Source organism: Malus sylvestris, chromosome 4 (genome assembly GCF_916048215.2).
Source record: "Malus sylvestris chromosome 4, drMalSylv7.2, whole genome shotgun sequence".
Classification (NCBI taxonomy): domain Eukaryota; kingdom Viridiplantae; phylum Streptophyta; class Magnoliopsida; order Rosales; family Rosaceae; genus Malus; species Malus sylvestris.
The window spans coordinates 21431484-21441017 of record NC_062263.1 but is presented as its reverse complement, the minus strand read 5'-3'; the positions used below and the strand labels follow the sequence as shown (position 1 = coordinate 21441017).

General features: G+C 37.8%; 1 pseudogene; it reads left to right on the top strand.

Annotated features, from left to right (window-relative positions):
- Positions 1 to 591: 591 nt before the first annotated feature.
- LOC126618193 (uncharacterized) lies at positions 592 to 8630 on the top strand (annotated as a pseudogene).
- The last annotated feature ends 904 nt before the right edge of the window (positions 8631 to 9534 follow it).

Below are 9534 nucleotides of genomic sequence, written 5' to 3'. Positions count from 1 at the left end.
GCAATTAAAAAGATACATAAAATTGGGTTGGGATTTAGGGATTTAGGGCAACAATGAGGATTCTTTGGTCTTGGGGAAATAAAGCAAGGTCTATGAAACAATCCTTGACAGGGGCCATTTCTATATTCAATCATCTAAGCAACTTTTGAGAAGTGCAAGCAAACTTTTCTCTGAATCAAGAATAGAAGAACGTTTAGATAATTATGTGTTTGATTCTCCAATTGTCTATAGGCTGATTACGAAACGACATCCCTTTCATGCATGAGTTTTTTGCTTTATTTTTTTATGATATGTGACATGCATTACAAAATAAGCCTTTATATTGGAACCTATTATGTGAAATGCTTTGGTATTTGTACAAGTCAGAAAATAAAATGGAGGTTCTATCACTCTTTGGATACATAAAGCATCTAGTGTGATGTTTGTGTGGTTGAAAGATTGAATAACTTATATTTAGTGGCTTCAAGCGTTGAATAAATCATGGTTTGTGGTTTTTTGGGTTTTCTTGTGTTGTTTTCATTCACCTTATACATGTGAAATGAAATGCATATAATAATTTGATTATCTAAACAGATTCATGATTGTTTTGTAATGTCGAACTTAATATCAAATCGGCGGGCAGCTAGTAGAGGCAGTGAGACACCTTGTCAAGGAGGTAATGTTGCTAGCACCTCCACACTTGATTTGCACACGACGGGTGTCCCTCCGGTCACGCCATTGGGGCTAGCGGTGTCAACAGTTGCTGATTCATCGACTTCTTTAGTGACGCATCATGTCCTAAGCACCCGACAGACTCATCGATGGCCCCAGACTTCTGAGGAGGCTCAGCACTCTGGTAATGCTTCCTCTGTCCATGGAGAGGCGTCCCAAATAGGTAAGCTTGCTCTCTCCCTCCCTCATTCCCACATTCTCCTCTTCTTCTGGTGTATATTAGTGTAGATATCTTATGTGCAAACATATTTAACAAAAAAAAATAAAATAGGGAACATATAATTATGGAGATGCTTATTTAAAATGATTCTATATCTTTGACCGTATACACCAGTTGAAGTACTTCAAGTACAATAATCGTTTTGATCTTGTTTTCAAAGAGCATCATAATTAAATACTATTCTTGCTTTTTGAAGAAACTTGTATGATTCATAAGAGCTAAGTACACCTCCCTAAAAAAACCAAATGTGATATAAAAGGAAGCATATATTAGTTGCTGTAAGTATAATTATGTTCACTGCAACATTGACGGAAATTATTAAATTGTATGAAATTCCCTTATCATTATTCAGCTTTATTTCTAAAGTGACTTGATGCTGTTGAATTTTTTTTTTTTTCGTAAAACAACAACATGCCTGTTTTATATTTAAATTTTCCTATACTTCCCAAAGTAAAAAATCCTTGATATTTTAACACAACTTCATTTTAAGTGTCTACTTTGAATCTGGAAATTTTCATACTTTTGGGTTAAATGAATTATTTTTGGTGAATTTTACAGTACAGGTCGTTTCTACAATTTTTATTACCACAATAAGTCTTTAACTTTATTTCTTTGAGTTACCTTTGTAGTTTGGTGTAATGTAATTGTTGAGTTTAAATCTTCATTAACATAATGTTCAGCTAATATTTGTTTTACACCCTTAAAGAACCTTTTTATTCTATTTATTTCTCTTAATCTCACACCTCGAGTTTTGGGGTGTGACAATTTTGCTTTTAGCAACTAGAGGCATAAAGTGCAAATTTACTGCATTATTATTTGCAGATAATCAAACTTCCACTTAAAAGATGGATATTCAAAATCCCACCATTTCCTTTCAAGTATAGAATGTGAACTTATCTTGTGTAATTAAAATGTGAACCATAATATAATTAAGGAATCTTATCCTCTCTAATAATTGAGCAGCAATGTTAAAAATATTTGATGCAAATCGAAATGATCTTTTAATTTATTTAGAGAATAACATGCATGCTAGCCAGTTATTTTGAATTGTGATTTTGACCTATATTAATGATTGTTAAGTAGTACTAAGAAGTGATATCAACAAGTTGTAAATTTTGTTTTAATGTCCCTAGTTGGTATAAACTGTTTGAATTGTTGGGTGGATGTGTTGTTTATGTTGTTATATTATGTGCAGGTTTTGGGAAATGTTATAGTTTTAGGGGAGGTTCTACCAAATTTTTAGTAGAAAATAGAAATTGTCTAATGTTTGTTTATTTGGTAGGTAAAAAAAAAACCACGTGCCCTTGCAGACTACAAAAGACTTCTCAGACCACTCGCACCACGACCCAGAAGATCACCATATAAGCAAAACATTCAAAATTGTACTTACTACCCATCCAAGGGATTCCTCCAATATTCCAGTAAAATTATTTATGTTTAATATTTAAGTAAATAGCAAAATTATAGATAGGGAACTATACTAGCGACCTACCTAATTTTATTGTAGAAATTTTCGGCTGCAACAAAAAAGCAGCACAATGCATTGGCCACCGACGTTGGTTGCGTTATCAGGAGCCATTGCCGCCTCAAGTGGGGGTCATGGAGAGTTGTGCCACAAGAAACCAAGGACACCGTGCTTTATGAATTATCGGTAAGTATTTTCAACCTCATATACTACATTTTTATTAAAGTATACAAGATTATAAATTTTAACTACTAATTATTTGTTGAGTTTTGCAGCATCACTATGAGCTTTCCAACCTCGATTCCAACCAATGGAGTACATCAACGACCTTTGCTCCAGTAGGTTCACTATCACACCCCGTCCCGGAAATGTACATTATTTTGGTTATCGTCGATGTGAAAAGACTAAAATGCCCTTGAGCGTTTGTGGCATTGTGGGACCATGTGTGGTTAAGGACCAATGTGTTAAGTTCCTATTATTTTGGAACCAATTGGAAGTAAGGAAAATGGGTTGTTTTGATTGGTGACCCAAAATCTGGACCACACATTCTGTCTCTCTCTCACTCTCACGTGCTCTCTCTTTTCTTTCTTTCTCGGTTTCACTCTTTCTTCTTCGAAATGGTACAGACAAGCACCCAAGACCCTTGAAACTTCACGGATTGTGGCCAAAATTAGTACCAATGTGTTCGTGAGGACCATACAAGTTCAAAGGTACCCATTTCAGGTAAGAACTCGTTTGATATCACGTTAAAAATTCAAGCTCCGAGTTAAACACTATTCACAAACTTTTAAATGGTTATGTTTTAGGACAATCCAAGCTCATAGCGAGCTTAGTGAGGTCCCAAAGAAGCTCGGAGTGCTTCGTTTGAAGGTTTTGGACGTCGGGATCGTGTGGACGAAGTTTAGCCGATTTTCTTGGAATTCTCCGGTGAGATCCCGTGACTTTTAGAGCTTTAAATTCGTATGATCGTGTTCTACAAGTTAAGAGCTTCAATTGGTATAAAATACGTGAAAAATGGTGCAAAAATGAGTTAGAAATGGGCAGTTGCAGGTATGCCCAGAATCCGGCGCCAGTGACATAGTTCCGGCATCTGGAGGTTGAAGACGATGTGTGTGGGTTGCGCATGAGGCCGTGCCCTCCCCGGCACGTGAGGGCGCATGAGCCATAGAAAAATTTATCAAAAAATATCACAATGTTCGTGATGTTGTGTAGGTCACGTTGGTATATTTAAAGGGATGTGATATTCACACACCTTTTTTTACTTCTCTCACACCCTTTTAATTTTTGGCCGTTGCATCGGATGAATTGAAGAAGATCAAAAGACAGAAATTAATAAGGGGTGTGGGAGAAGTAAAAAGGGGTGTGTGGATAGCACATCCCTATTTAAATACCAAAATTGAGCAATGTATGAGAAGTTATTAGCTAGTTTTGCTTATGTGTTTTAAAATAACGTTTTTATAGTTAATTCGCATATAGGTGAGGCCTATCCCGAAGACGAGCGTATCCACGTGCGACTCGGGGGGCTACAACCTTTCGACATATCAGTGAGTGGGCTATTGTTTTCAGTATATACTTATATAATTTATATATTTCCCAGAAATGCATTTATAAGAAAAGTATGCTTTGAAATAATATGCCAAATGCTTCTACATTTTGAATATGCATTGCATGGTTGCATATATATATATATATGTGGTGATGTGGAGGCACAGGTGAGTTCAGGTAAGTTATGCTTGGTTGTGTGAATCATCGATGATGTGATATGTGATATGTGATTAAGTAATGTTGAGCTCATAAAGCTGCACCTAGGGTGATTGTGAATTAGCCAGAGATATGAGGTACAGGCCTATTTATTTATGTCACCTCCCGCACTATATGCTCATATTGGATCCAACTTAAGTGCACAGTCTTGTCGTACATACCTTATTTATGGTTCCGACTCGTAGGTGACTAGCGATTCATCGCCCGGCTATTATGAGAGAATAGAGTTGAGCATAATTATATTTCACCCAATCATGTCGTACATACCCTTCTTAGTGGTTCCGATTTATGTGCAGTATATTGCCGTATAGGTCATTGTAGTGACTCCGGCCAGATTGACTTTTGAGCTATGAATTCAACCGTACAGATTACCTCAGAGGTTCCGGCTAACATATCATGTTTCTATGAAATCATTCTTCCCTGGATTGTTTACTTTGTTATATTTTGGCATGGCATACATATGAATATGATTATGTGAAGCATGAACTGAATTGATATGATTTCAGATATATATATGTATATGCTTATATCTTGATTCTGGGAAAATAATACATGTTTTACAGCGATGGGTTAGTATATTGATAAATGAAATGATTTTGTAAAACATTTGTTTTTACCCACTCACATTTTTTGTTTTGCACCCCTCCAGGTTTTAAGTAAGCTTGTTATTGGGGGCTTGAGGACGTCGGCAGTTCTGATTTATCCAAATAATAGTAGGACATTCCTGGTACTGTATAATTAGTACTTGTCCTACTGGACTACACCTAGACTTGTATGTTCTAATTATGAGTGTTTACTGTTGTAGCTAACTCTTATCACTTTCTGTTTAGTAATGCATTCTAGTAATTTGGTTTTTAATTATTCGTATAGTTGCTATCTTTATCGCTTCCGCACTGTGCACATAGCTACGTCACCCTCACGTGACGGCCAGCATGCCTTGACCTCGGTTGGGGTGTGTCAGTTTGGTATCAGAGCCTAGGTTTAGCAGTCCTGTATAATTCTTGAATGTTCTAATCCTTGTGATATCTTATGTCAGAACTATGCCGCCTTGTAGAGAGCCCCGTCAACCAGCTGAATCTAGTTTCCTTGATATTGCTCAATTAGGAGAAGCTATAGTTTCTACCATTCAGACAGCATTCCGTACTCCCTAGAGGACACCTCTTGAGACAGTCTATAATTTGAAATTAACTTACTTCATGGGTAATGAAGGTCACGAAAGGGCAGAAAAATGGTTGAATCATGTGGAGAAGACCTTCCAGGTGATGCAGAGTCAGGGGAATCTTCCTCCTGATAGGTGGGTCGAGATGACTACCTGGTTTTTGGGAGAAAAACCTACATCTTGGTGGAGACATGAGTCTTACGAGATGACCCCATAAGAGATTGTGGATTGGGGAGTGTTTAAGGAGCGGTTTTGGAAAAGGTTCATTCCTCCTGAGTATATCGATCTTAAGAAGCAAGAGTTTACTCATCTAAGGCAAGGAAAGATGTCTGCTAATGAGTATTACAGGATGTTTATTGATATGTCGAGATATGATCCGGAGGTTGCTGCTAATCCGGTAGAGATGCTTCGCCGTTTCAGTATGGGTACTAAGAAGAAATGGTGTTCCATAACGACATCGACTCACTGTGCCTTTTACCAGGAGTTCTATGAGAATCTACTGAGGATTGAGGCCTCAGAGAACATGCCTAGTGAAAGTGAGGATGAAGAGGGAAAAAATGGGGGTCAGAGGCGAGATGACAAAGGAAAAGGGCAAGCATTTCAGGGACCCCACAAGACTCAGAACTTTAAGAGGAGTGGTGGCAGTTCCAGCTTTTCTAGCAGGGGATTGAGTACTAATATGCAGAAGAGAGGTGGTAGATTCACTAGAGGTCCGAGGTTTCAGAGACAGAGAGATTTTGGTGGTTCAGGTGGATCCGGTGCTCCTTTATGCCGTAGGTGTAATAATCGGCATTTTGGGGAGTGTAGGAGAGGCAGCAATGGATGTTTTACTTGTGGACAGATGGGTCATAGGGCTGCTCAATGCCCTCAGAGTCAGCAGAGACCCCAGCAGCTTTCCTTCCCACCACTTGCACCTACCCAGCACGCTTCAAGATCTGGTGGTTATACTCATACTGGACAAGGAGATACCTACCATTACCAGGGATGATCTATGTCTTATCAGCCTCATTTAGCCAGAGTATTTCAGTGGTACCAAGGAGGACAGCCCCAGCAGGGAGAGATTGCTGCTAGTAGTGCAGGATCTTCGAGATAGTCGGGTCAACAGAGGCAGGGACGTGGTGTTCATGCCAACAGAGATCGCGGTGGACGATAGCAGAACCAGGCACGTATCCACAACATGTCACTGCAAAATGCCCAGAATAATCCAGATTTAATCATAGGTACGTTAAATATTCTTGGTCATTTTGGTAGAGTGTTGATTAATTGTGGTGCTATACATTATGTTATTTCTCATACATTTGCTCAAGTGACACAACCTCATCCTACACCTCTAGGATATAATTTAGAATTTTCTATGCCTAGAGGGGATAGCTGTTTTGTGGATCGGGTATATCCAGGATGTCCAGTGATAGTAGAGGGTATTATTATGCTGGCTAACCTTATGCCGTTTGATATTATGGATTTTGATGTGATTTTGGGCATTGATTGGTTACACTATAATCGTGCCAAGATAGATTGTTATGGGAAGACAGTCACATTTCATTGTCCTGGATTACTTGAAGTTACATTTGTAGGAGAGCCTAGTGGGGTGAGGCATGGTATTGTTTCAGCCATGAAAGCAAAGAGATTGTTGTCGAAAGGTTGTCAGGGATATTTGGCTCATGTGGTGTTGAATGATGATGCTCCTAGTAGTGTGGAGGATGTTCGAGTGGTCAGATATTTTCCGGATGTATTCCCTGAGGATTTGCCTGGATTGCTGCCAGATAGAGAGGTAGAGTTTGTTATTGATTTGCTTCTAGGTTCCCTGGATTGTTTACTTTGTTATATTTTGGCATGGCATACATATGAATATGATTATGTGAAGCATGAACTGAATTGATATGATTTCAGATATATATATGTATATGCTTATATCTTGATTCTGGGAAAATAATACATGTTTTATATCGAGGGGTTAGTATATTGATAAATAAAATGATTTTGTAAAACATTTGTGTTTGGCCACTCACATTTTCTGTTTTCCGCCCCTCCAGGTTTTAAGTAAGCTTGTTGTTGGGGGCTTGAGGACGTCGGCAGTTCTGACTTATCCAAATAATAGTAGGTCATTCATGGTACTGTATAATTAGTACTTGTCCTACTGGACTGCATCTAGACTTGTATGCTCTGATTAGGAGTGTTTACTGTTGTAGCTAACTCCTATCACTTTCTGTTTAGTAATGCACTCTAGCAATCTGGTTTTTAATTATTCGTATAGTTGCTATCTTTATCGCTTCCGCACTGTGCACATGGCTACGTCACGCTCACGTGACGGCCAGCATGCCTTGACCTCGATTAGGGTGTGTCATTTACTCAATGGAAGAGTGACCTCCACAAGCATTATGATCTATATGACGGTCCGGAGGTCGCTCTAGAAGTTGGGTGCCCTATGGAGTTGCTGGACCGTCGGGATGAATAGGGGTGGCTCTACGGCCATTTTCAAGACGAGAAATACTTGGTAAATTTCATCGTAAATGTGAAATACTTATACAAATAAAATACAAACGTACTCAGTAAATCCTTTTTTTTACTCGCCCTTGTATTTTCTTGTTTTTTCATTCTTTCTGGTTGTGTGCTCGATCAATCACATAAAGATTCATCTCGATTTGGGTTTTTCCGCACCATATTTTGATCTACCTCTTCTTCGATCCGGAATTCCCAGCACTTATAATTTATATTTCAATAATATATTAATAAAAAAATTTACAATTTAAAATAAACATTTCATTTTTTTCATTCATTTTTTATAAATATCTAAACTAATACGTTTTTTTTAATTGAACAGAAAAAAAGTGAAGGCAAACTTGATCAATCGATCAATCACATAAAGATTCATCTCGATTTGGGTTTTTCCGCACCATATTTTGATCTACCTCTTCTTCGATCCGGAATTCCCAGCACTTATAATTTATATTTCAATAATATATTAATAAAAAAATTTACAATTTAAAATAAACATTTCATTTTTTTCATTCATTTTTTATAAATATCTAAACTAATACGTTTTTTTTAATTGAACAGAAAAAAAGTGAAGGCAAACTTGATCAATCGGTTAAAGAAGAAACTTCTTTACCAATCCGAGTCACGACGCTTGTCTTATAGGTTGGAGGAGCGACGTAAGGTAACTGTATATTTATTTTAAGTTTTCAATCTTTTTACTCTTCATTACACAATTGGTAATCTATGTTAACACTTTTTAAAAAAATTCAGGGGGGGGTCAAAGTTTCCTGAAATTGACATGTTCAATGAGGTGTACGTTTGGCCTGGGGATGAGTTGACATAGCAGCTTCATGTAAGTTCTTTCACATTTATAATATTCAATTTGTATTAATATTAATTACATTTATATTCAAATTAATTTGTTTTTTTCATTTTTCTAGTCCACCATGGTGAAGAAGGGCCAAACATTTTTGGAGGAGGTGGCTTCCCAGCTTCCCCTAGAGACCCCGATAAAGGAGGTGCTTCCCCCTGAGGATGCTGGGTTTCAGATCATGACTGACACACTTGATCAAACCCTCGATCGTTGGTGTGGGAATGTTCACCGAGGGCTTGGGAATGCCTGCCTTCGAGACCCGTCTGCCTCATCCTCCAAGCAGAGACCTAAACAGGTCGATACGCTGACATCTGAAGTGGAGGGCTTGAAGTAGCAGATTGCGGTCCAACAGTCTCAGATTGTGGCCCAAAACAATTTCATGAACCAAGTACGTCGTGCACTTCAGATTTCTGGCATTCAATTCCCCGACGTTGAACTACCTCTAGAAACAACCTCCCAGCCCCCTGCCACAATAGCTATATCCTCCCAGCACCCCGTCGCAGCAGCTACGACCTCCCAGCCCCCTGACACAACAACAACGCCACCAGCCGACGATTGTAATGTCGAGGACTTGTTTTTTTAGTTTTGTTTTAAATTGTTTTAGAATAGAATTTAAAAATACTTTTTTCCATTGTATATACATTTACAATAATTTTTCAATTCAATATTCTTCTTTACATTTTCTATTTTTATTTTCATTAAATTCAATTTACATAAACGAAAATAAAAATAAATAATAAATTATTTATAAAACTAATTTACAAATAAATAATAGAGTATTTAAAAAACTAATTTTAAAATTTCACTGTGACAACCTCTATATTCGTCGTGCAAAAGTTCGTGGGTCGAACTTCAACATCCGTCGAGCA